The sequence below is a fragment of the Canis aureus genome, chromosome 30 (genome assembly GCF_053574225.1).
Source record: "Canis aureus isolate CA01 chromosome 30, VMU_Caureus_v.1.0, whole genome shotgun sequence".
In the NCBI taxonomy this organism is placed as follows: domain Eukaryota; kingdom Metazoa; phylum Chordata; class Mammalia; order Carnivora; family Canidae; genus Canis; species Canis aureus.
The window spans coordinates 21,588,477-21,614,032 of NC_135640.1; the positions used below are offsets into that span (position 1 = coordinate 21,588,477).

Here is a 25,556-nt window from a genome sequence, read left to right on the forward strand (position 1 = left end):
GACTAAGCCTACCTTTCCAAAGATGGAAAATTTGATAATGTCTGAGAATTCATACATGCCACAATAGGATAATGAGAATCAGAAGGTAGAAATCGCACTCTTCCTTAAGCCCGCCCTACTGCCCAACCAGATTCCAGACACTGCATCACTGTCACTGCCATTTTGCTAAATGGAGGCCCCCAGGCACTAATCACACAGGCAACTGCATGTGCCGTAAAAATGCACAACTTTTCCGTTAAAAGCTGTACATCTCTTTCTCTCTGGCTACATTGGCGATTCTCCAGTTAGTTCAATACTTTAAAGGCTGCAGCAGCATGCAAAAGAATTTCATTTCACTGTTTTTTGTTTTAAAAAAAGTTAAGAAAGGTCTCCAGGAGATGGTGAGTTATATTGTCTTCTCTGGATAGAGGTTTGATTTGCTCTTGAACGTTCCAGGGTGGAGAGACTAGGAGAAAGAAAGCACAGGATGCAGAGGCCTATTCGGTGTAATCTTCTCCTTTGTTCTCATCTTCACCATCAATGGAGAGAGCAGCATACTTGCTTGCAGAACTGAACTTGGAAGCTGGATTTTCTTCAGGTTTCTTTTAATTAGGTGTAGATCGGGAGTCTTGATCCTTTTTACCGTCTTTCCAATCTGGCTCCTTCCAGTGGTCTTTGTTCCCTCCATCTCCTGGACCACGGCTGGAGTTCCCACTGGGGCCTTTTGGGACACTCACCCCATCTACTTTGTTTTCATCTGCTCTCCTTGCTGGTCCTCCCTCCTGTGATTAGGCTGGGACTGCTTTCCCCCCACCACCTGTAGGGGACTGCTGCTCTGTGTCTGAGCTCTGAGATGGAGCAAGAGGGTTAGAACTTCGCTTCACCCAAGCATACTCCTTTGGTGGAGGGGCTGGCATTACCTTCAGAGGCTGTTCAGATTTGGGTGGCTTAGAAGTTGGAGAGTGACAGTCTTCCTCCTTATTGGGTGTTTCATTTTCTAGACACTTCTCACTCTCTCTCCTTCGTGCATTTCTGCCAGATGTGGCCGAGGTCCCAGTCTGTGATGACTCACCTCCTGTCCTGGACCATTACCATCCCTGAGTCTCTTCACTTTCTCCAGCTTGGGTGTCTCTCTCGAGGCCGTCACTCTAGTTTTGTTTGGCTCATCCAGCTGGCGCTGCAGCTTCTCCTGCTCCTTCTGCAGCTGCTCTTCTACTTCTTGCTCTCTAGCAGCTGTGTCAACGGGCTTTGCCCCTCCAAAGACAGAGGCCTCTCAACTGGATTGGGAGGTGCTAGCAGAGGAACCATCTTCCTTAGGAGTACTCCGAGGCTTTAGATTCAGTTTGGGTCTTTTTTTGGGAGGGGGACCTCTATCATCACGCCTATAGTCATCCCGAGAGTAATCATCACTGGAGCTCCATCCCCGGTCATCTGGTCTGTCATATCTATCTTCATAGCGGTCCCTGCCTCCTCTGTAGTCATCATCCCTACGATACCCACTACCAAATGCTCTTCTGCCACTGTCTATCCTGGAACCATAGCCTCTGTCATAGTCTCTGCTGCCTGGGTCATCATAACGATTGGTCCATATCTTGGCGTGGACCATCCCGATACCCATCCTGATACCCATCCTGATACCCATCCCAGTATCGGTCTGAATCATAAAGGTCTCGATACTTGTCTCCGAAGCTCTCATCACCTCTCCTAGGTGGGTAGTCATCGAAGCTGTATGTGGCAGGAGGCGCCCTCCAGTCTGTATCTGTTTTGTCAGAATTCTGATTTCTATCTCGGCCAAAAGAACGATCATCCCTGTCTTTATCCTGTGCTTGATCAGCAAAGTCCACTCGAATTCTCCTGTTACCTAGAGACTCTTCTTGAGGCTCAGGGCACTGAGCAAAGAATCCGGGTCCTCAAACTCAGCCTAACCAAAACCTTTCAACCTCTCTGGATTGCTGGGTTCATGTGGTAAACGCACTGCACTGATATTTAATCCTCTAAAGAATTCCTTAATGGAATCATCTGACACCATAGGGCAGGTTGCCTAGAAAAGCAGTATAGGATGGCGATTTTGGAAGACGGCTCCCCTTGACATTGGGTTCCCGAGCAGCCCGTGGAGCAGTGGGCAGGATGGAACAGTCAGCTGGAGGTGCCCTATACATGTTGTTGTCATTACTGTGCCAAGTGGTTGAAACATCTCCTTCCAGGTCGTCTGTTTCATCAGCCCAGCTGACTGGTTTGGGGACATAGGTGCTTCCTCCCCCAGTCCCTCCATCCTCAGCTGGAAAGTCTGTTAGGGAGATAGTTTTCCCCTTCTTATTCTTCTTTTTTTGCTGAGGCTGCCATGTTGGCAGAGGGTAAAGCAGAGTATTCTAAGGTCTGGTTAAGACTCCAGAAAAATTTTGAGAATGGGTCCATCTAGGCCACAATCAGGAAGTTGGGGGATGAAAAAAGCATCAATACAGCTGTTGTCTCCAGAAATATGCCATTACCACTTCTGTCCATGGATCAGAGACTCACTGCTTCCATATTTCATTCTAGTACCACATCCTCTCTTTTAGATCATTAATGGCAAATGGATGGCTCATGGAGTACAAAGTGGTGGCAATCTATCTTTTCACAAATCCTCTCTAAATTTAGATTTTTTTTTTTTGAGACTGCATCTGATTGACAGAACCTCAATATATCGATAACCCCAGTCACAAGGTGGTCTGGGGAAAGAAATTTAGCTTTCCAGACTCCATAACACAGAAAGTAAAACATAGGTTATCACTATACAGTATACAAATCTACTAGCAGATGACCCCCTTCTATCTTCTTTTAATCTCAAAAATTTATACAGATTGGGTAATCTGTATAAAGAGGCCTCCTAACAGTGGATGGATACAAACTGATTTTTTAAAGTATGTGAACAGAAAAACAAAAATACTAACTGGAGTTAGTAGCAAAAAAAAAAAAAAAAAAGTGTTAGGCGATCCCAGACAAAGAGGCAAACTGTAGTTAATTGCTGAATGGAGATCTTATGGCATATTTATTTATTTCTAAGCTCCTCCTGTTTTCTAGAAGCTACTTCTGTTTGTATAGCTAGAGAGCAGAATTTGAAACATGGAATGATGAACTAACTTGAAATTCTGTAAAGAAATCAAGGCATGGTGAGTCTTATAGTCATAGTAAGAACATGAATTTCATCCTGTGTCATTAGGGAGTTACTGGAATTATTTTAGATACAGAGCAACTAATTATATTTGCATTTATGGAAGGGTAATCCACAACTATATGAAACATGGTTTGGGTAGGAATGGGTGGGTATTCCAGGCAGGAGGCAGATAAGACAATGAGCAGTGAGATGAGATGAGTCTTTGCAGATCACTGAATAAAAATGATGAGAATATGAGGAAATTTTATGGCAATGTTAATGGAAAGAAGACAGTATGTATTTAGGGACTATAATTATATGTCTAAAAATACTTAAAGCATTGGAATTAATTTAGATTTTAAAAAATTGGATTGTAGAACTATTCATAGCTATAGGGACAGGTTTGGGAGAAATGATGAGTTCAAATCTACATATTTAATTGACTTGCCTGAAGGTCTTCCCCTAGGAGATATTTCACATATAGCAAATTACATGGACAACAAATGGTACCTGAGGGAAAGATCTGCTTAGGACATAAGTATTTTGTAAGTCTTTATACATAGGTAATAAAATGCCATGGTTGTACCCTTTTTTTAGATAATGTAAATAAGGTCTGACATATCAAGTTGTGTAGAGGCAGACAAATACTCAATACAAACTTCAGAAAAAAACAGTTTTTCTGTCCAGTAAAAAGGAGCCTTCAAAAATAAGAAGGTATGACTTAAGCTTTGGCAGAAAATATAAGAAAAAGCCCTAGTTCAGTGGCTGAGAATCCTAAAGGTTATAGAGGGGTAAAAGATCATATTGACAGAATATATATGGGGATAATCCCTAAATCATTGGAAATCTTGGTAAGTATTTAGAATAAAATGACAAAGGAAGAAAGTGGAATTCAAGTTGTTGAGGGTGGAATAATTGATAAGGGAGAAGGAATAATGAGAATAAATCACTTTCCCAAAAAGTTTGGCAATAAAGCAACAGAGATATTTGGTGATGTCCAGTTAGAATCCATGATCATAGAAGCAAAAGTATAAGAGCTGTGTGTGTGCGTGCGTGCGTGTGTGTGTGTGTGTGTTTTCTTTGATTGTTTGTTGATTTACTTATTTGTTATGCTAAGAGGTAATGAGTATACTTACATAATTACACTATAGGAACAAAAATGCTAAAGTCTATTTGTCATAGTGTGTTTTGCTGGGTTGATGCTGCTTTGTTTCTGGATTCATATTGGGATGAACTTAGGTTGGAGGAAAAAAACATGGAAGGAGGAGGAGAATCTAAACAGTTGATTTTCACTGGAGAACGGATAAAACAAGAGTAAAATCACTGGAAGGATCAAGGAAAAGGGAAGAGAGAGAGAATAAGTTGCCTCAATTTTGAGAATTTTTTTTTTTTTGCAAGGAGAAGCCAGCAGCCAGATAACACAGTAGAAATTATGAAGTAAAATATCAAAAGGATATATTAATAAAATGCTTCTTTGTGGTATAATTTTTTTTTTTTTGTCAAATTTTACGTCTTCTGGGGTAAGATTTTATTCACATTTTAAAAGCTTGGCATAATGAGATCTCTCCAAGGAGGGGGCAAAATTTAATCAAGTTATATTAATATGATGATGAGAAAAAGACAAGAAAGGAGTGAGATTGAAAGAGCAACTCACATTTAATCTTTACATGAAATTTCAGGTGGATATGGCCCTTTCTGAATTGCAGATGAGAAAGTGGTGATAAGCAGGTTGTAAAAGAGCAGAAGCAGGATGAAAACACAGAATTTAAAAATCTGTGAAAACTCCCACATGTTAACTCATTCATCACTATAAAAGAGGAAAAAACCCACTTTTTAGAAGTAACAGAACAAAGACTATAATTGGTCCCCCAAAAAATCTGTTCTATTCCTTTTTTTTCATTTTGAAAACTAAAACAAAAATTTCCAGATTTTACTCCAAATCGCTGGCTTTCAGGAACAAGAATTTATCAAAAGAAAGAAATAATAACAAAGAGCTTGAGTAGAGTAACTTTGAAGAAAGTTGTTCAGAGTTCATTCACATTGAATAAAGAAATATTGTTCATTTATTGAAACACATGCATGGTGCTATGTTCTCCTGACTTTGTAAACTTTTATTCATTTACTCCTTATCTGTATCTATTTACTTCTTTTATAGCAAAGGAGGTTCCAATGTATTTGAAAGAAAGGAAATTTAACCCATTGATCATGAGCTGAGCACCCAAACAGGGAAAGTTGGGATATCCCAATTAACAACAACAGAATTCTGTATTAGTTCTCAAGTGGGAGGAAAAATGACAGGAGCAGGGATAGGCAGGGCCCCAGGCCCAAGTCACCAAGAGAAGCTGGAAAAACAGAGATCTCTCCAGTGGTAGCTTGAGTATTATCCCTAGAGAGCTGCAGAGCTCCCAGTGGGAGATGAACCCAAGGAGGATACACAGTGGTTCTTAGAGAAGCTACAGAAGCAGAGAGAGTGTTGTGGGCTCCATTATGTCCCCATCTCTCCCCTCCCCAAGTTCGTACGTTGAAGTCTTACCTCAGTGCCTCAGAATATGACTATATTTGGAGATAGGGCCTTTTAAGAAGGAATTAGATAAATTATATTATACAGGGGAACCCTAATCCATCGATCTGATGTCCTTCTAAGAAGACAAGATTTGCACACACAAAAGAGATGCACCAGGAGTGCATACATGTGGAGGAGAGTTCATAGGAGACACTGTGAGAAGGCGGCCATCTACAAACCAAGAGAAGGGCTTCAGAGAAAATAAACCTGCTGACACTGTGATCCTAGACTTCTAACTTCCAGAACTGTGAGAAAAATCTTTTGTTCACGCTGCCCAGTCTGTGGTATTCTGTTATGGCAGCCGTAGCAAACTAATATAGAGTGGCTAGGGATATACTCTGGCTTCTTTCCTACAGCTGGAAGATCCCTTCTCTCTTTCTCCCATGGGCAAATATTGCTGGGGAATGAAATGTATGGCCTGCAGGAGTAGCCCCCCTTGTGGTATAAAGCAGAACAACTGAAAGCTCAGGACAGCATGCACTGTGGCAACCTTAAGTATTAGACTATCTTTTTATCCCATGCTAAAGAGAAGACACCTCTTAAAAGGCTCGGATACATCAAGCTACTCACCTGAAATCACAGCTCGTTAGGGTTCCAAAGCCCCTGCTTTAGCCAGTCACTCTGCTGACTCTTGGTTAATAAACTCTAACATTTCTGAAGGTTTATGAGATAGCAACCTTCCTTTGCTACCTCTTTCACCATTTTCAGTGAGAACTGGGCTAGGACAAGGAATATGGTACTTGCACAACACTAATGGTAACACTGAGAGAACATCCAGGTTCTCTGTGTGTGTGTGATATAAACCCAAACTGACCCAATTAAGCTGAGTGTTTCAAAATGTTTGAGATAGTAGTACCACATTTAATGTTATGCTTCATTTCCTTCTAATCCCCCTTTTTTTTTTGGAAGTAGTATGCATTTATTTAAATTGAAACTCTGTGTGTGCACGGGGAGGCAGGGTGAGGGTGCTGAACAATAATACACAAGATCATTGAAATTAGACATTTCCTGGGGGTAAAAATTGTGTTGTTTAAATTGTACTGAAAGACATTTTGTCATTCCTTTCATTGGCTAACCAAATATCTACTTTTTTGCTTTGTAGACACATCTGACTGAAATTCATCAGCCTTAGTTTTGCCGAAATAATTCATTAAGGGAAAAACTAATAAACTGGTAAGGACTATTACACATACACACGCACACACACACGCACACACACAAACCACTGACAACCTAGCTTTGCTACATCTGGTCCAGGAATTTGAGTGGCTTACAAACATTTACATGTTAAATCCATAATCTTGTTTCTAATAGATCATCTGAATCCACTCTTCTGTGATTTCTCAGAATTAATCAGTGTCTCCACTGCCACTTGCGTGGCAGTGTTATTACTAATAATTCCAAATGTTTGGCAATCATTCTTTAAAGTATTAAAAGAGACATCAAAAATATACTGAATTTTGCCAGATAAGTATAAATTCTCATTGGGTGGTATGTTGTGCATATTAATGGAAACTTCTTCAAAACACATGCTCTAACCAATGACATCACTGCAGCCATCAGGCTATTGCCTTATAAATTGTGCTCTTGAGCAAATCAGTGGCCTACCTAATAAATGATTTTTATTACTTCATCAAAAATAATTTTTTTTCTGTAATGTTTCTCTTCTACCAGCATATAATTTGCAATATATTCTTACTTCCATTTAAAACTTTCAGACTCTGAGGATTTCTGATAACTCTGTAATAACCTTGAGAGGAAAGCTCAAATGGTCTTCATGTCTTAGGATCCCGAAGATGTATCGCCTTTTTAATAGGATCTCTTGGTTGTTTTGCATAATTCATGGCTCACATAAGACTTTAACAAGGAAAAATGCATAGTTTATATGATGTTTTGCTGGCATCCTGCATATTGATTGTCTATTATATTTTATGTCTTGATTGTAATATTTTTCCAAAATAATTCACTTTTAAGTGGTAGGACTATAATATCAAGAGTGACTCAGAAATCTATATGCTAGAAATTTTCATATTTGCATGCTCTTATCCTTTCTCATTTTGGATTACAAAGTAGAGGCATTTCTAGATGCTATATGAATGTATGACATTAAGGGAGTCCCCTTTCAACAGAGTTTCATGGTCTTCTGTTACCAATACAGAAAAACAAAAGAAAACAATGCTTTTACTAAATTTCACTCAAGAAACTTTCTGGAATATAAATATCATTTAAAGCAAAGCTTGGACTTAGTAAATTATTAATCATGCTTAGTAAACCATTGTTACCTTCCCTTAAATTTTAATCACAGTATAATGCCAATAAGTAATCATGAAATAAAGTAAAGCTAGAGAAATAATTTTTTCATTGATAGTTTAAGTGTGTATTATTTGTCATCTTTAAGGGGAAAAACAATAAAGCAATCAGCATGTAAAATTAAAAGTAGGAAGATATTTAAAATAAACTTGAACTTTTCTGTAATATAGTTTTACTAGTTTAATAATTTAAGCTTACTAGTTTGTGGTTGAAGTAACTATTCTTTCTTAATCATTTTCTTAACTTCCATTAATGGAAAATGTGTAGAAATAGCACTAAATCCCTTATTGTCTGTCGTGCTCTAGCTCTCATTTTCCAGGGTAAATATATTTGGTTTTGAGTTTTCTGGAATTCTGTTTCCAGGTGAATTTATCTTGAATGACAGAGAATCAGGAGATGTTAAGTAAAGGCTAATTATAAGGAGATTTTTTTTTTAAATAGGGAACATAACTGTGTAGATGTATGTAATTCATTCTTCACTAAAATATATCTAAGCACATTCTCTAGGTCAGCCAGTTGAATTGAATCCATCCAAACGGCCCGTTAATTCATCCTTTATCTACTCTTCAAGTACAGCAGTGTGATTGCTTCACCTTTTGAAGGTAAAGACAATCATAAACATAAGAGATCCAGGGAATCTGTGCAAGGAGACAGTAAAAAACAATCAGTGAAAACAGCTATGGGTTCATCTTTTATGCAGCTGTTTGATTTTCTTCTTTGTTCAAATGGTTGTATTGTTAAGCAGAGACAGCCTGAGATGACATGATTATATGAATATGTGTGAGAAGTGAACAAATGTTCAGCTCCGAAGACAATGCTGCCTTTCTTTCCTTGTTTTGGCATCTAAGAAGGGCACATTTTGACCTTAGTACAATTTGTGATATTAGTACAATGACAGTGGAAGTAATATGCAAGCTTAACATGCCGAGGCACTATTCCAGGCCACAGCATTTTAAAAGTATTTTTTTTCAATTTAATATTAAAAAATCAACACATTCATCAGATTGGAAAGATTTGTTATTATATCAATAAAATAGAATCTCTATTTCATTTGTCTAATATGCTTTCTCAGGGTAGCTTTACGGATTATTGCATGAAAATTCACTGAGCTCCTTTGGGAAGAATAAAGGGAAATTCAGCCTGAAAATCTGATATATTTGTTTTAGATTTGTTTTAAAGCTGTGGTTCTCCACCAGGGGTGATTTTTCCCTCCAGGGAACATTTTGCCACGTCTACAAATATTTTTGGTTTTCGCAACTGGGAAGGTGTTACTGCCATTTGGTAGGTAGCAGCCAGAGATGCTAATCAACGTCCCACAGTGCACAGAACAGCCTTCCCATGATTATTCAGCACAGAAGTTGAAAAGCCCTGTTTAAATGAATTAAAGGTAGAGATGCTCTCTACTCTTTCAGAAAGAAATGTTGCTGTGTGGAATGTGAAAACTTGTCTCCCCTCAAAAACCTGGTTATTGACTGTCTATATAATTTCGAAATCAAAACCATATCTCCAAAAAATCCCTATACACCTGGACTGAGAAAACAAATGATTACATGACGTTTTTTTCTCTATGACCACATTAGGCTTTAGTGGTAAGTTTGAAAATTTCTGAAATATTGCTGCCAACCAGATATAAAGAAAGTGTACTTGTAAAAGGGACACTATTTGTGATTAAATAAGGTAGGGTGGGTATAATGTAAGTGGAAGAAGGAAAAAAGTAGATAAAACAATACATTTAAAAGTATATCCTTAACTTTTTGAAATAGATGACAATGATGGCAAGCATGCCCTTTGACAATTCCCTGTCTGGAAATACTGTGAAGATCTTTTTAAGAAGCTGATGGTGTCTTGATCCAACAACATCTTAAGCCTTAATGTTTGACATAGTAAAAGTGCTTTGGCATGTGAAAGAGAATGACTATATCAAGTATTTCTAACTATCAATATCTAACCACATGTTGGGGAACACTAGCATAAATGTTGCCAAAGGATGTACTTAATGGTACATACATGAAGTATGCTAACTTTGATGCACCAGAGGAGATAATGAAGCAAATGTCTATTTACATATTAGGTAATTTTTAGGCCAAATATTGCAACAGGTTTTCCTGTCCTTAAAAGTACAAGGACATTCTAACAGTATTAATTCTTTCAAACCATGAACATGGAATATCTTTCCATTTGTTTGTATCATCTTCAATTGCTTCCATCAGTGTTTTATAATTTTCAGATTACAGGACTTTCACCTTCTTGGTTAAGTTTATCCCTAGGTATTTTATTCTTTTTGGTGCAGTTGTAAATGGAATTATTTTCTTAAATTCTCTTTATGTTCCCTCATTATAGTGTATAGATATGCTACAAATTTCTAGGCATTAATTTTGTATCCTGCAATTTTGCTGAATTCATTTACCTCTTCTATGTTTAGTATCATGTTATCTGCAGATAGTGACAGTTTAATGTCTTTATCAATATGGATGACTCATTTCTTTTATTTGTCCTATGATTGTGGCTCAGACTTCCAGTACTATGTTGAATAAAAGTGGTGAATATGAATACCTTTGTTAAAATATCCACAGTACCCAAAGCAATAGACAGATTCAATGTAACTCCTATCAAAATGCTAACAGTATTTTTCACAGAACTAGAAAAAATAATACTAAAATTTGTATGGACCCACAAAAGACCCCAAGTAGCCAAAGCAATTGTGAGAAAAGAAAACAAACCTGATTACAAGATACACCACAAAACTGTAATAATCAAAACAGTATAGCTCTAGTACAAAAAATAGACACAGAACATTGAAACAGAATACGGAGCACAGAAATAAACTCATGCATATATGGTTAATTAATTTATGAAAAAGGAGACAAGAATATACAATGGAGAAAAGGCAGTCTTTCCAGCAAATGGTGCTGGGAAAACTGGACAGCTACATGCAAAAGGAATGAAACTGGACCACTTTCTAACACCATACAAAGTCAAAATGGTTTAAGGATTTAAATGTGATACCTGAAGCCATAAAAATCCTAGAACACAGGCAGTTATTTTTGTCTCATTAGTTCTAGCAACAATTTTTCTAGATATATCTCCTAAGGCTAGAGAAGCAAAAGTAAAAATAAACAATTGGGGCTAGATCAAAATTAAAAACTTTTGCACAGTGAAGGAAACTATTAACAAAACAAAAAAGGCAAACTAAGGTTTAATATCCTTAAAGGTTAATATCCAACAAGGTTTAATATCCAAAATATGTAAAGAACTCATACAACTCAAAAAAACAAGCAATGTAATTTTAAAATGAGCAGAGGACATTTTTTCCAAAGAAGACATGGCCACCAGACACATGAAAAAGATGCTCAACATTACATTTCATCAGGGAAATAAAAATAAAAAATACAATGAGATATCATCTTATACATGTCAGAATGGCTAAAATAAAAAATACAAGAAGTAAGTGAGGTGAAGATGTGGAGAAAAAAGAACTCTCATACTGTGGGTGAGTATGCAATTTGGGGCAGCCACTGTGAAAAACAGTACGGCAGTTCCTCATTAAAATGAAATGCTATATGATACAATAATTCTACTACTGGGTATCCATCTACCCAAAGAAAATAAAAAACACTAATTCAAAAAGATTTATGCAGCCCTATGTTTCTTGAAGAATTGTTTATAGTGGCAGCCAAGATATGGAAGCAACCCAAGTGTTCATTGATAGAAGAATGGATATATATCAATATATATTCCAATATATGTATAATGGGACTTGTGTATATATATTGGAATACATATATAATGGAATATAGAATATATAATAATATATATAATGAAATATTATGCAACCATATATTATGAAACCATAAAAAGGACAAAATTGTGCTATTTGTGTCATGGATGGAGCTACAGTGTATTACGCTAAGTAAAATAAGTCAGTCTGAGAAAGACAAATGCCATTTGATTTCACTCATATGTGGGATCTAAAAATGAGTAGGGAAAGAAAAAGCCTAATCAGACCTGTAAATACAGAGAAGAAACTGATGGTTATCAGAGGGGAGGGAGGTGAAACGGTGGGCAAAATGAGTGAAAGGGAGTGGGGGATACAGCCTTCCATTAGTGGAATTAGTAAGTCATGGGAATAAAAGGCACAGCATAGGGAATGTAGTCGATGATATTGTAATAGCACTGTATGGTGACAGATGGTAGCTACACTTGTAGTGAGCACAGCATAATGTTTAGAGCAGTTGAATCACTATGTTGTACACCTGAAACTAATGTAACATTGTGTCATCTATACTCAAATAAAAGATTTTAAAACATAAGGAGAAAGCCCACATTATTGCTTTTAGTTTTCAAAATGTTTCAGCTCTTTTTTTTAATTTTAAATTAGGCTGCACACCCAATGTGGAGCTTGAATTCACAACCCTGAGATCAAGAGTCACATGCTCTACTGACTGAGCCAGTCAGGCCCCCCTCAGCAATTTAATATATAAATATATAAATAAATATATAAACATATAAATATATAATATATATAACTGGTCCAGTTAACCCAATTAGCCTAATGTTTTAAATTTACAAAGCTATCTCTTTAAATAACACTACCATGGAATCAAAGATAGTTAGACATTCAACCTTCTGATTGCATCTTCATAAAATTAACTCAGTAGAAATTCACCTTCTACTGCTGATGGGGCATAAGTGTCCAATTCATGAGTGTGCACCTCTGCAATCATTCAGAATTAGGTCTGACTTAGAACTTCATTATCACTATCTTGAAGTTTGTAATGATTGAGTTTTGGACAAGGTTCCCTGCATTTTCACTTTCTGCACATTTATACAGCCAGTTCTAAGCATCATCCTGGGATAAAAGAACTAGGGAGGAGCTGTTTTTGCTGTAATGAATACCAGCAGAGAAACATCCATAAGGACAGGCCTGCATCCTGGTGGCAGAGAGGTACTACCATAAACAGTGTAACATTCATCCCATTAAAAAATAACCCCCCACACTATTATCAATTTAGGTCAGAAAATTCCCTGTTGAGGCAGCTGTCCTGACTACTGAAGGATGTTTAGAAACATTTATGGCCAGGGTACCTGGAAGGCTCAGTCGGTTAAGCATCTGCCCTCAGCTCAGGTCATGATCTTAGGGTCCTGGGATCAACCCCTGGATTGGGATCCCTGTTCAGTGGGATGTCCCTCTCCCCCTACCTCTTCCCCTTGCTTGTGCTATCTCTCTCTGTCAAATAAATTAATAAAACCTTTAAAAAGAGACTTTCATGGCCTTTTCTGACTTGATTCAAGTAACCATAGCCTCCAGCCCTACTCTTAATTTGTAACAATCAGAAAAAAAGTTATCATCTATCTATAATATATCTGTATTTAGACATTGCCAAATGTCCCTTGGGAAGCAAAATTGCTGCTGATTATGAAGTACTGCCTTTTGTGATTCAAGACCCTCTTACTCCTCTTCCTATTCCCAAACAGGAAAGAAAGCCAGTACACAACCGACTCTCTATACCCTCTGTAAGTAGGTGGACTTTTCAACTTATTTTTTTTTAATTTATTTATTCATGATAGACACACACGAGAGAGAGAGAGAGAGAGAGACAGGCAGAGGGAGAAGCAGGCTCCATGCAGGGAGCCCGATGTGGGACTCGATCCGAGGACTCCAATATCAGGCCGTGGGCCAAAGGCAGGCACTAAACCACTGAGCCACCCAGGGATCTCCCTGACTTCTCAACTTATTATTCAAACGAAGCCAATTCCTGAGTTAGAAGGGGCGTTATTAATAACACTGAGAAAACAGATGTAAACCAACCCTGTACTGGTCAATGGGGGAAAATTGGTCACATGACCTTATAAGCTACACACAACCAAAGCTGATCCTGAGAAAACCTTTTACTTGAGCTGAGTGCTGAAGCATAGACTGAATGAATAGGGCAGTTTGCAATGTGTGCTTTATGCCCATGCATCCAGTAACTGGACTAATTAGAGGGATCACTTTAACTGTAGTGTGTTCGAGAGTTGGTAAGAATAACAGGACATAATCTTCATATCTTGGCATTAGCTTGTAGAAGCAATTCTAGTACAATGGGCTCTGAGGTTTTCAAAAGACACACCCAGAAGTCATTCAGTTCCAGGTTTACACACAAGGGAACATGCTTCTCTGGCAACATATCTGCTTTAACTGATCTCAGACCATCTGGAATGTTGGTAGCAAATTGGACATAGTATTTTCTTGTAGTTCCCTTTACCTCTTCATATTGGCAGATATATTTATTGTTGTTTTGCTTGTTTTCCTGAAGACTCAATCATAGGACTTAATCATCACCTTTCCCACTGCCCACACTTTTGGGGGCCAAATAGTATTGCCAGCAGAAGGTAAAACATATGTTGCAGGAAAATGTCATAGATTTCCTTAATATCCCATGAATAAAAAAAAATTTCATATTTGACATAGACTTACAGCAGTGACAAAGCAGTGAAAATTTTTTAAAAAAATACGATTAAAAATATAAATATTTTTATAAAAATACTAGACATCAGTTTACCTTTATTTGCATATCTTCATATGCCTCGATAATTTAAAGCATGAAGAAAATTTTTTTCCATCCAAACCATCCTTTATGCTGGTCTGTAGAGAGTGACATCAGGATTTCAGTAGTAAGAGAAAAATAGTGTGGTATTGTTCCTTTGTATAAAATTATCTTAATAATTTATATTTAAAGCAATGAAAAATACATCTTAAAGGACAGTGATTAATTTAAATATAATTTTCTGTTTTTATAACAGTAATAAAAGTATTTTTTGTTTACTATAATTTTAACTTATTTTTTTCTGTTTTACCTTACTTTATATTAAACATATAACTCATTCTAATTACTATTATATTTGTTTTTCAGGGCAATGGCATTTTTACATTTTGAATCCTCAATAATAAAATTAAATCTTGACAATATTCATCTTTATTTTCTTGTTCTTCAATTACAAACAGTAACTATCAAATGGTCTAACAGTTTAGTCCTGGATGTCATAATATAAACTTGATTCCTTTAACAGGAGAGGTTACAAGATGTAACGTAAAATACTTTGAATCAATCACTAGACTTGAAAAAAAATGTATTTTTAGCACAAACCAAGCTGATTGATCTCATTTCCAGTTATAGGTATGCCCTGCTTTCTGAAAGTTTGCCTTATGCCACTTGCCTTTTATGAAGTACCTACATTAGTATAGTAATGGCTTGCTTTTTTTCAAAAGCAAAAATCCTTCTGGATTCTTTTTGATTAGTGAAAAACAGGTATTCATAAAAATGAAGTGGTATAACGTGAACTTCCAGAAAGTGGGGATCATCTTTCAGTTTAGGAAATGTTTCATAGGAATGCTCTACTTTGCTCTACTTTTATAGTGGGGGAAACCTGTTATAGCCATAAAGCTCAAGTGGGCTCTTCCTATTACCCAGAAACCCTATTTTACTTGCTCTAGTCCATTCATATTCTTACTCCTCAAGTGACAATTTCATAACTTTCCCAAGTTCCACTTCAATATGTTCAAATTCTACCTATGCCCAAATCTACCTTTCCTTCTTCTTCCCTTCCTCCTTCTTCCTCCTCCTCTTCCATCTTCTCTTAGTTTTGTTGTTATTGTTTCTCTTGTGGGAAAATTTGGTTGTCATCACCCTCAAACTTTCTGTCGAACTTTTATGTGGTAGATGTGACAATTCCTTTTAAAAATTTCATGCTTAGTTGGGCTTTACCTGTCCTAGTTGCAAGATATTTGGAGAAGGGGACATTGGAAGGGGTCAGGTTAACTTAAGTTAATGCCCCCCTCTCTGTTGCTTCTCTGATGGATCATTTGAGGTCTCTGTGTAGTCTTCCTTCCTCTATTCACACCTCCCCTGGTTAAGGATGGCTCCTTGTCCAGCTCTGAGTTACCCATGATCCCACTTTCTACTGAGTCCACAGCATGCCCATTTTTTAGGCTGGAGAGATTTGCTGGTACATTCTGGGATTTTCCACCTGCAGGCTACATACATCCTTTATGAGCCTTATCACTGTACCTTATCTAATGCTCCCACTCTGGTTGACCTTGGCCCTATTCACAATGATTCCCACTTGGGGTGAGGTGCTTCCCTTCGGGAAATCTGTTTTTACTGATTTTTTCTGAGATCTGCCACTACTAAGGCCTCCTGACCACTTCTATTCCTCCTTGCTGCTGTGGTCACAGTTCTGAATGTCTTCCCAAAGGGCTCTACTACTCCGAGTGGATGTGTGATGACTCAAAAGTGATGTGAATTATGAGAATATTTTTGTCTTCTAGTTTTGCTGAAAGGCAACTCAGCTTATAAGGCTTTGATTTTCTGTTTTTTTTACAATTATTCTGTGCAGGCCAAAGGAGGAAACGCAGGAAGCATCAGAAACAAATTGCCTCTGTATCCACACTGCTCATGACTTTTTGAAGCTGGTCACAGAACAATTTAATTTTTATTCCAATAAATGTAAAGATCACATTCATTGTGATAGTGAATATAATCTTTCTCTTTTTTTTCTCTCTTTCCCTCTCTGTGTCTCTCTTACCACCTCTCTCTATTTCTCAAGGATAGCATGTACATTGCAAAGAATAATAAATAATGAGATAATAAATGTTGAAGATTTGGATATACCAACAAAAAAAAATCTAGTAAGTTAAAAAAATGCAATAGATTTAAATGTCACTGAGTGAGTTATTAAACCAGAAGAGTATAAACATTTATACTTTAGCTACAGAAAAAAAAGAATATTTTTCAATATTCTCTGTTTAATAGGTACTATAAAACTATTTTTATTGTGTGAACCTTATAAAATGTTTTCTAATTTGTTTTTAATTTAAAATGTCATTTAAATTTACTTCTCAAACATATTTTCAAGTCAATGTGCAAAGAAAGCAGAGTTAGATGCACTAAATATTAATAAACTGTGCCAAACCTCAAAATGAATTACCAATATAAGAACATATACAGAATGTAGGAAATAGTATATGGATTATTTTCTCACTGTATATTTTCTCTGCCCCACAGAAACAGACTCTACATAATCTGAATTATTTAGAAGAACATTTTTATTGTTAGAATTCTTATTAAACTACTAACTCTGAAAAATTCTTTTCTGTTTTCTACAAAGAGGTTCAGATTCACCATGCCAGGAATTATTTTGGTTCAATTTATTGCAGATTTTATTTGCCTTTATTTTTATCGATAGCTTTTATATGCACACTTTTGAGAAAGCATGGCCTAACATATGTAGTCAATAAATAGTACAGATTCACAACCCCTTACTCAAAATCTTTGGGGCCAGATGTATTTCAAGATTCATGCTTTCTGTATTTAGTAAGATAGATTGACACAGATATGATATTTATCATTGACACTCAGTCAAATGATATCAGTAGGGTCATGGCAGTACACAGTAATATTTCTGAAGGAAAGTGGATGAAACAGACACTCCTTAATTGGTGTTAAAAATAGCAACACAATACAAAGAAAATCTTCTAAATAACTTCATTGTCATCCCAACCACATTTTGTCATTTAATTGAGTTATAAGAAAATTCTGATTGCGAAGTTTTGGATTTCAGAGTGGCAGATGAAAGTTAAGACCTGAGGTGAAGACCATCTCTGCAGTTCAAAACACCTTTCAACACAATAATAAAGAGTTTTTGGAGCATTTTAAGTGCCATCCACATGTCAGGAGAGAGTACTTAGCTATAGATGTGATAAGAATCTTATAATTCTATATATGAAATTTGGGGCATTTAAGTCTTACCTTTGACTTAGAAATTTGCTTTTGCTGCATCTGCAAGTCTTCTAAACAATCAGAACTGTGCACCCACTAAATATAAGGTGGTGTTTCAACCCTTGCAATTAGGCTTCTTTTTCCTTTTAGTCGGGAGAGTATGGCTAATAGAAGTAAAACAATTTATACCAGCATGAAGTTGTACATATTTGAAGTGTCAAATGAACGGTAACGATGATAAATTCTCAGACAGCTTAGAGATTCAAAAATGAAAGTGACACTAGTTCTCCCAGTTGCCCTACTCTGCTCCCTCAAGAGCCCAGGAAATATTTAAGTATGAGGGAGGGAGGCATTTGGTGGTGATAATAGTTCTCAAAGTTCTCTAGTCAAAGCAGTATCTGTCTTCATTGGGGATTATATAAGGTTGTGTATGGGGTGAGTGGGTTTTCACACAAATGTATACAAGAGAAAGAAAAAAGAAAAGAGTGAAAGATGATAGTCTTTTGTACACATTCTAGGAGGTTTAAAAAGTAATCCTATGTCAAATGATTGTGATATACATTATGGACATATTGAACATTTTCCTTTGAAAATGTTGAACACTGTCCATTCACTAATTCATTAGTTCATTTATTTATCATTTAATTGTTTGTTGTGTGCCAGATATGGTGCTAGGCACACAATAAATGCTGGGAAAATGTGCTGACATTTTTTGGAATATCCCACAAGCCTTTTAGATCAAATTGCTTGTAACAGCAAATAGCAATTGAGTAGTATATTCAGAAAGTCAAATTAAGTTCAATTTATGGCAGAAGGAATATTCAATACAAGACAGTTATTTGTCATTTTTATGCTTTCCAATTTTCTCATAAGACATAAGTTCAAGAAGTCTATGTCCATTAATATTACAATTCCTAATTATCTATTCTTTTTTTTTTTTGCCAGAAAGAGAACTAACTTTTCCTTATGGAATCTACTTGACAGCAAGTTAGGTGTTTGCACTGAAAAATAGCATCTGTTCATTTTTCTAAAAGAAAGCTACAGATAAAAAAAAAAAGAAAGCTATAGATAAATTTCCTTTAGTTACAGACATCCGTGTTAATTTTTCTTAAACAAATATTTCCTGTGTGATATCTAATATGCTATAATTATATATGTTTTGTTAATTATATACATTCTGATTAAAAAATAGAGTTAGCTTAAAAAGCTTTTCTTAAAATTAAAATGCTGCCCATACAATATCTGTTTCAAGAATACCTATACCTCATATTTCAGGATTTTTCATATTTTGGGTCCCGGATTACCAACTTACTTAAGAGGGCATAATGAAGAGCAGTGATGACACTGTATTACTCACAAGCCTGTGAGAGTTTTTGTTTTGTTTTGTTTTGTTTTGTTTTGTAAGATGCTATTTATTTATTTGACAGAGTGAAAGAGCACAAGAACAGGGGTAGGCAGAGGGAGAGGGAAAAACAGGCTCCAGCTGAGTAGAGGCCCCAACGTAGGGTTCAATCCCAGGACCCAGAGATCATGATCTGAACTAAAGACAGACATTTAGCTGACTAAGCCACTCAGGTGCTCCAAGCCTATGGTTTTCAACAGTTGATTTGTAGAACCCAAAGGTCCCATCAATACTTCTCCAGGTCTTAAATTGAAGAGAAGACTCCATTAGCTGGGCTTACTTACAAAAGTTTTTAACAACTGTTAATATAATAGCATAATCCTCTCAAAACAACTATATCTGCATATTTTTAAAACATATTTTTTACTTTTCGACTTACTGTTTTGGCTGGGGACATTATACCATGAGTATTTATCATTTTTCTGAAGATACCTGGTACAATTGTGATTTGCCATTTGCACTGGTCCAATAATTCTTCAGCATGCCATTGGAACAGGATTAGAATTCCTGTGGAAAATGAAATGGCTAGCTCTGTATCCTGCATTCCAAGCTTTCAATTTGCTTCATTTCAAAATTACAAGCAGGCTCACATGCCCATGTATACATATATATATGTACATACATATATACATATTTTGTTTTACATAAGAATAAACATGAAAAAGATTACAACACCAGTAAAGGTTTGGATATATATTACAATGTAATTTCAAATTGAGCAAATTGAGTCACTAATATGAATATTTTAAATTATTTTTTTTCAAATCAATCCAGAATCACTGGAGATTTAGTTGGTTTTTCAGACAATGCTATGAAAATAAAGCTGCTATGAATCTGAGACCTGAATTCTTGACTTGTGTACATGATAATCTTGAAGTAGAATTGGTAAGCATTAAGCATTTATATACAATGCTAAATAATCTTCCTGTAACATTGTGTAAAAATCACAATTATGGATACATTTAAAAAATAGAATGTACAGCACTGAGGGAACTCTAATATAAAAAATGGATGTTGGGTGATAATGATGTATCAGTGGAGTTCCATCAACAGTCACTGATAGTGAGTAATAGTCTCAATGGGGAGGCTATGTATATGTGGTGTCAGGAGGCTTATGGGAAACCACTGAAACTTCTGCTCAATTTTTCTATAAATCTAAAACTGATCTAAAAATAAGATCTATTGAAAAAATAGCAAAAGTGAAAATATTACCAAAAAATATAGGAGTGTAACCAATGCTGTGTCAAAATAAGAACAATTATCCTTAAAATGTCTTATTTAAAAAGAGGAATATTGAAGGCATCTATCTCAAGAAAGTAAAACAAAAAATAAAATTAATAGTAGAGAGGCAGTTGTTAGGATGCAATTTTAAAAATGTGTAATTTAATGAAGTTGCAAACTGAAAAATTGAGAAATAACACTATCTTTAAGTTCCTGAACTCTTCTCAATGTCAGACCTTGCGTTCAGTGTTCTGAATACCTTATTGCATTGGATCCTCATAAAAGCTCTATGAGGCTGACACTTATTTCCATTTTACATAAAGAACTAAGACTTAGACATTGGAAGGAAGTGCCAAGGTCAAACAGAAAGTAAATAGTGGATAGAATTTAAACCAGTTCTACTTGAGCGCACGCTTTTAATAACTAAATCAAAATATGTATAATATACAAATCTAATGCAATTCTTCAAAGACATCAGTGAAATGAATAGTTTCTGGATAGATAGATACGAATACAAAATTTTTCTATAAAGGATCACATAACTCCAAAATATAGACAAGAAAAAATTGGCATAATATGAAAGGTAAAATGGATAAACTTCATCATTTTAAGAAATATATTTTATTTATTTCAGAGAAAGAGTGAGAGCATAAGCATGGCAAAGAAGAAGCAGATGTCCCACTGAGCAGGAGGTCTGATGGGGGCTCAATCCCAAGATTTCTGGATCATGACCTAAACAGAAGGTAGACACATAACCAACTGAGCCACTTGGGAGTCCCAAGCTTCATCATTTTAAAATCATATTTCTCTTTAATTAAGCGTATGAAAAAAACTAACCAATGCATCTATAGTAAAATCAACAGAATTAGAAAACAATTCAGTTACCTAATGAATATAAGTAGATTATTGCACCCAATAATTTGAGATTACATATTATTCTCAAGCAACCCAATAATTTGAGATTACATATTATTCTCAAGCAAAGTTAGAACAAGTTTTTTAAAGATTTATTTATTTATTTGAGAGAGAGAGTGGGGGGAGGGGCAGAGGGAAAGAGAGTATCCTCAAGCAGACTCCCTGCTGAGCACAGATCCTAACACAAGGGGACTCAATCCCAGGACTCTGAGATCATGACTTGAGCTGATGTCAAGAATCTGCCACTTAACCAATTGAGTCACCCAGGTGCTCCAGAACAATCACTTTTTAAAAAGGCTGTGCCCAAGGTCCTACTGTAATAATTTAAAAAGGACAATTTAGAACATAAATAAAAATATATGAAGTACATTCACATTAAAAAAGAATTTATGTCAATGGTGAGATATAACATATTGTTAAATAAGAATTGTAAAAATCAAATTAAATAAAAGTCACACAGTTCATCATAGCACTGGACAAGATAATTTTGAACTTTATATGACATGACAACAGCTAAAGGCCATGAATGGATGAAGTGCTCCTGAAGGAACAGAAACACTATAGCTGGTTTACTTGAAAAATTTTTTGGTTCATGGTGGTAATAAAGTTCTAATTTATTAGAGACACATCAAAAAGTCAAAAAGGCAGTCTAAGGTTTGACTTTCTAATCAACAGGAAACCTGGAAGCTATACTAGGAAAAGAAAAAATATTTAGCTGTATAAAACTTAAAACTTTTGTAAGACAAAATATGTGACAAACAAACCCAGGATATAAGAATAAATAAGAGGGATGCTTGAAACCCAGAAAACAAATGGTTAATGTCTCTATTATACAAAAGCATGTGTCTATTGATAACAAAATTAAATACAATGCAACATATAAACAGAAAAATTATATGAAAAAAATCACTAATAGGAAAACTCAATAGCCAATTAACATATGATGGCAAATGGAGCATAATCTTCTTAATGGTCAAGGAAATGAAAATTCAATTCACAATGAAAAACAACTGTGCATCCAGCTGATTACCAAAAAACAAAAAAATAGCTTCTACATTTGGAAGAGAAGGTGGGGGTGGGTAGAGCTGGCAACTATTTTAAATAATTGAAAAGCACAAAGTTTATTCCTAAATACTTAAAATTTATATCAAAGTACTATACAAATGTCTATGTGACACATAACAACACGGCATTTGCATTCATAACAACAACCACAGAAGACAAAATAGAAAGAGAGAGACACAGTATAGGAAAGACATTTTACTATACCTCCATAATTCTATGGCCAACCAAATGAGATGATAACATAATGACTTAACAGCAAGTCAGATCAAATTCCAATATGCTGTATTGTATTTCTTGAAAACATAAATTAGACATTCTTTTCACTTATACATGAAACATTTAAAGAATGTTATCTATTTCTCCACAAAGAAATTTTCACTCAATTCTGAAAAGAAAAATGAGTACAGAGGACATTCTCTAATCTCAATAAAATAAAACTACTTATGGATAATAAATCAGAATTTTAAAAGCCCACCATATGTAAAAATTAAAAAAAAAAAAAACAACACAAATCAACAACAAAATTCTTCTTCAAAGTGGTTGAAAGGAAATCGAAACTGAATTTTTACCTGGGATACAAGTTAAGCAATTATTAGGAGAACAATGAATAACTCTAAATTTTTATATTAAGTTAAAAAGAAAATTTATATATATATATATATATTTTTTAAATATTTTATTTATTCATGAGAGACATAGAGAGAGAGGCAGAGACACAGGCAGAAGGAGAAGCAGGTTCCATGCAGTGAGCCCGATGTGGGACTCAATCCTGGGACTCTGGGATCATGCCCCGAGCCGAAGGCAGATGCTCAACCACTGAGCCACCCAGGCATCCCAAAGTTAAAAAGAAAATTTAACATTTTTTAGCATATAACTCAAAAGCTTAAGGAAAAATCATAAAATAAAGATAGAAGATGGAAGAAAAATATTGAATTGTTGAAATAGATGAGCAGCAAAATAGTGTTACACTTAGTAATTAAAGCTTTAAGCCAATTATTTGAATAAAATAGTAAAATACATAAACAGCAATAATAATCAGAAATAAGAAGGAACATGCACAACACACATACAGAATTATAATGGGAAAATAACCATTGGCACACTGAAAATTTGAAGAAACCGAGAACTTTGCTGAAAACCATGAAATACTTAAGTACCTATAAAAATTTAGTGTATGGTAGAGGTCGAGAAGTAGATCATTTGATATATTAATGACAGTTGTCTGGGGAAAAAAATGCTTGAATCTCTTTCCATATGGATATGTTAGGAAAATTATACTTATTATTCACCTAAGAAATGCTTTATAAACATGTGATGCATGAGCCTGTTATTCTGTATATTTAGAAGCTAGTGTTAATTACTAAAAGGCAGAAGGCTGTGAAAATATTTCCTCCCTATGATCAAGTTCTCTTCACATCACTGATTTATTTGTAAAGATAAAAAGGAATTCCATATTCAATCAGATGGGAATCAAATGGATATGGTTAAAGCTAAGAACGAAAAATGCTTCTTAAAGACATTGTTTGAAGGGGGCACTTGAAAGAAACAGAGGTAACTTCCTTAAGACTTAACTCCTCTGCTTCCTTTTATACACTGAGTTCTAAGCTTCTTAGCATATCCTTTTCTCAGAAAATAAGTTTGGTTTTAGCATAGTGACTTCTTTTGTATTTAAACTTAAATGTATAAAGTCCTTTCTCCAGGCCTTATTTTTATGAGTATGCTGCAGCAAATTCAAAGATCCAAGAGATAGTCAATGAATTCCTCTTTTACTCAGCTTTTTTTTCTTTTAAATGTGGGGCTTTTGCATAAGAAGATAAATATTATGAGAGCAAGGGATATAATGGAAATCCATAGGTTTTGAGGCCAGATCATTTTTCCAACTGTAGGACTTATCCATGTCCAATTCTCCAACTTCATTTTTGTCCTCAAGGAGTGGGGATAATTTTTTCTTTCTCTTGCTCTCTCTCTCCATCAATCTGTAGATACACATACATATATATGATTTTTCTATATATCGATGTCGAGTACGTAGTATATAAGCAACTAATCATGGAAGTTATTAAAAAATGGAGGCTAATCCATATTTGTCTAATTGACAAATATTTATGGAATGCCAATTATGTGTTAGGGTTATTATTATGATCACTATTATTTTTTGTGTAAATTAATATACACAATAAACAAATCATTTTTGAAAAATAATATGGCTGATAATTTTCCTTTGGACAAGCAGGACAATTTATTTTGTTGAGGATTCATACAAACAATTACTTTTAAGCCAATACAATTTAGGCATTAAAATTCAAAGTAAAGTACTAGAGGTTTAAGGATTAGTTGAATTGCAATCATTCTAGATAAAATATGACAGGAAAGGACAAACTGGAAACAGCCAGTATAGTAATTGTTGAAAAAATAAGTAGTAAATGCAGGTTGGACAGAAATGTTAAGCACTGATTATAGGAAACAATGTAAGAAGTAATGAATAGCTTTTATTTTTTTTTATTTTTTATTTTTTGAATAGCTTTTAAATATTGTTAAAATAGATTAGGGAGGACCAGTGGGTAAATCTCCATATTCTTGAAGGACGATAGTAGTTTTAATATATGTGCAGATTTAGCAGTAATAAGTTTAGTAAACTATTAACCACATAAACACAGATTTCTGGCATGGAATGATGATGGGATTTCCCACTGATTAAATGAAGTATACCTAAAAGAAGATCATGAAGTAAAATATAATTTTATTCACCACAATACACCTTTAAGTTAATGAACTAAACTTTAAGTAGTTTAATCACTATCTATCTTGTATCAGAAAGTAACAATGAATAAGACATAAAAATAAATAAAATTTACATGTTGAATATTTAAGAACTATTTTATATATTGGAAATATATAAAAACTTAAAACGCTAAGATACTGTGTATGTATGCACAGTGTGTGTGTACGCTGCAAATCTTCCTCTCTATCCATCAACAATAATTGTTAACAAATATTTTGTCTAATTCACATATGGTAACATAATAACATAGCACTATATTCATAAAGATTTCATTTTTGAAAATACAGGTATTAAATTACCCTGATGCGACTTTGAGTAGAAAAATATTCCTTCAGATTAAGCTCTTGAAAAAATTCTTCCTGTAAAAAAGATTGGGGTTTTAAGAGTTGGCTTATTTCTCACTCAAGTTTGTCAATCTTTTCCAAGTT

The 25,556-nt window shown here is 35.2% G+C and overlaps 1 pseudogene; it reads right to left on the reverse strand.

Annotated features, from left to right (window-relative positions):
• Positions 1-217: 217 nt before the first annotated feature.
• Positions 218-25,556, reverse strand: part of LOC144301554 (eukaryotic translation initiation factor 4B pseudogene) — a 56,528-nt pseudogene continuing 31,189 nt past the window's right edge.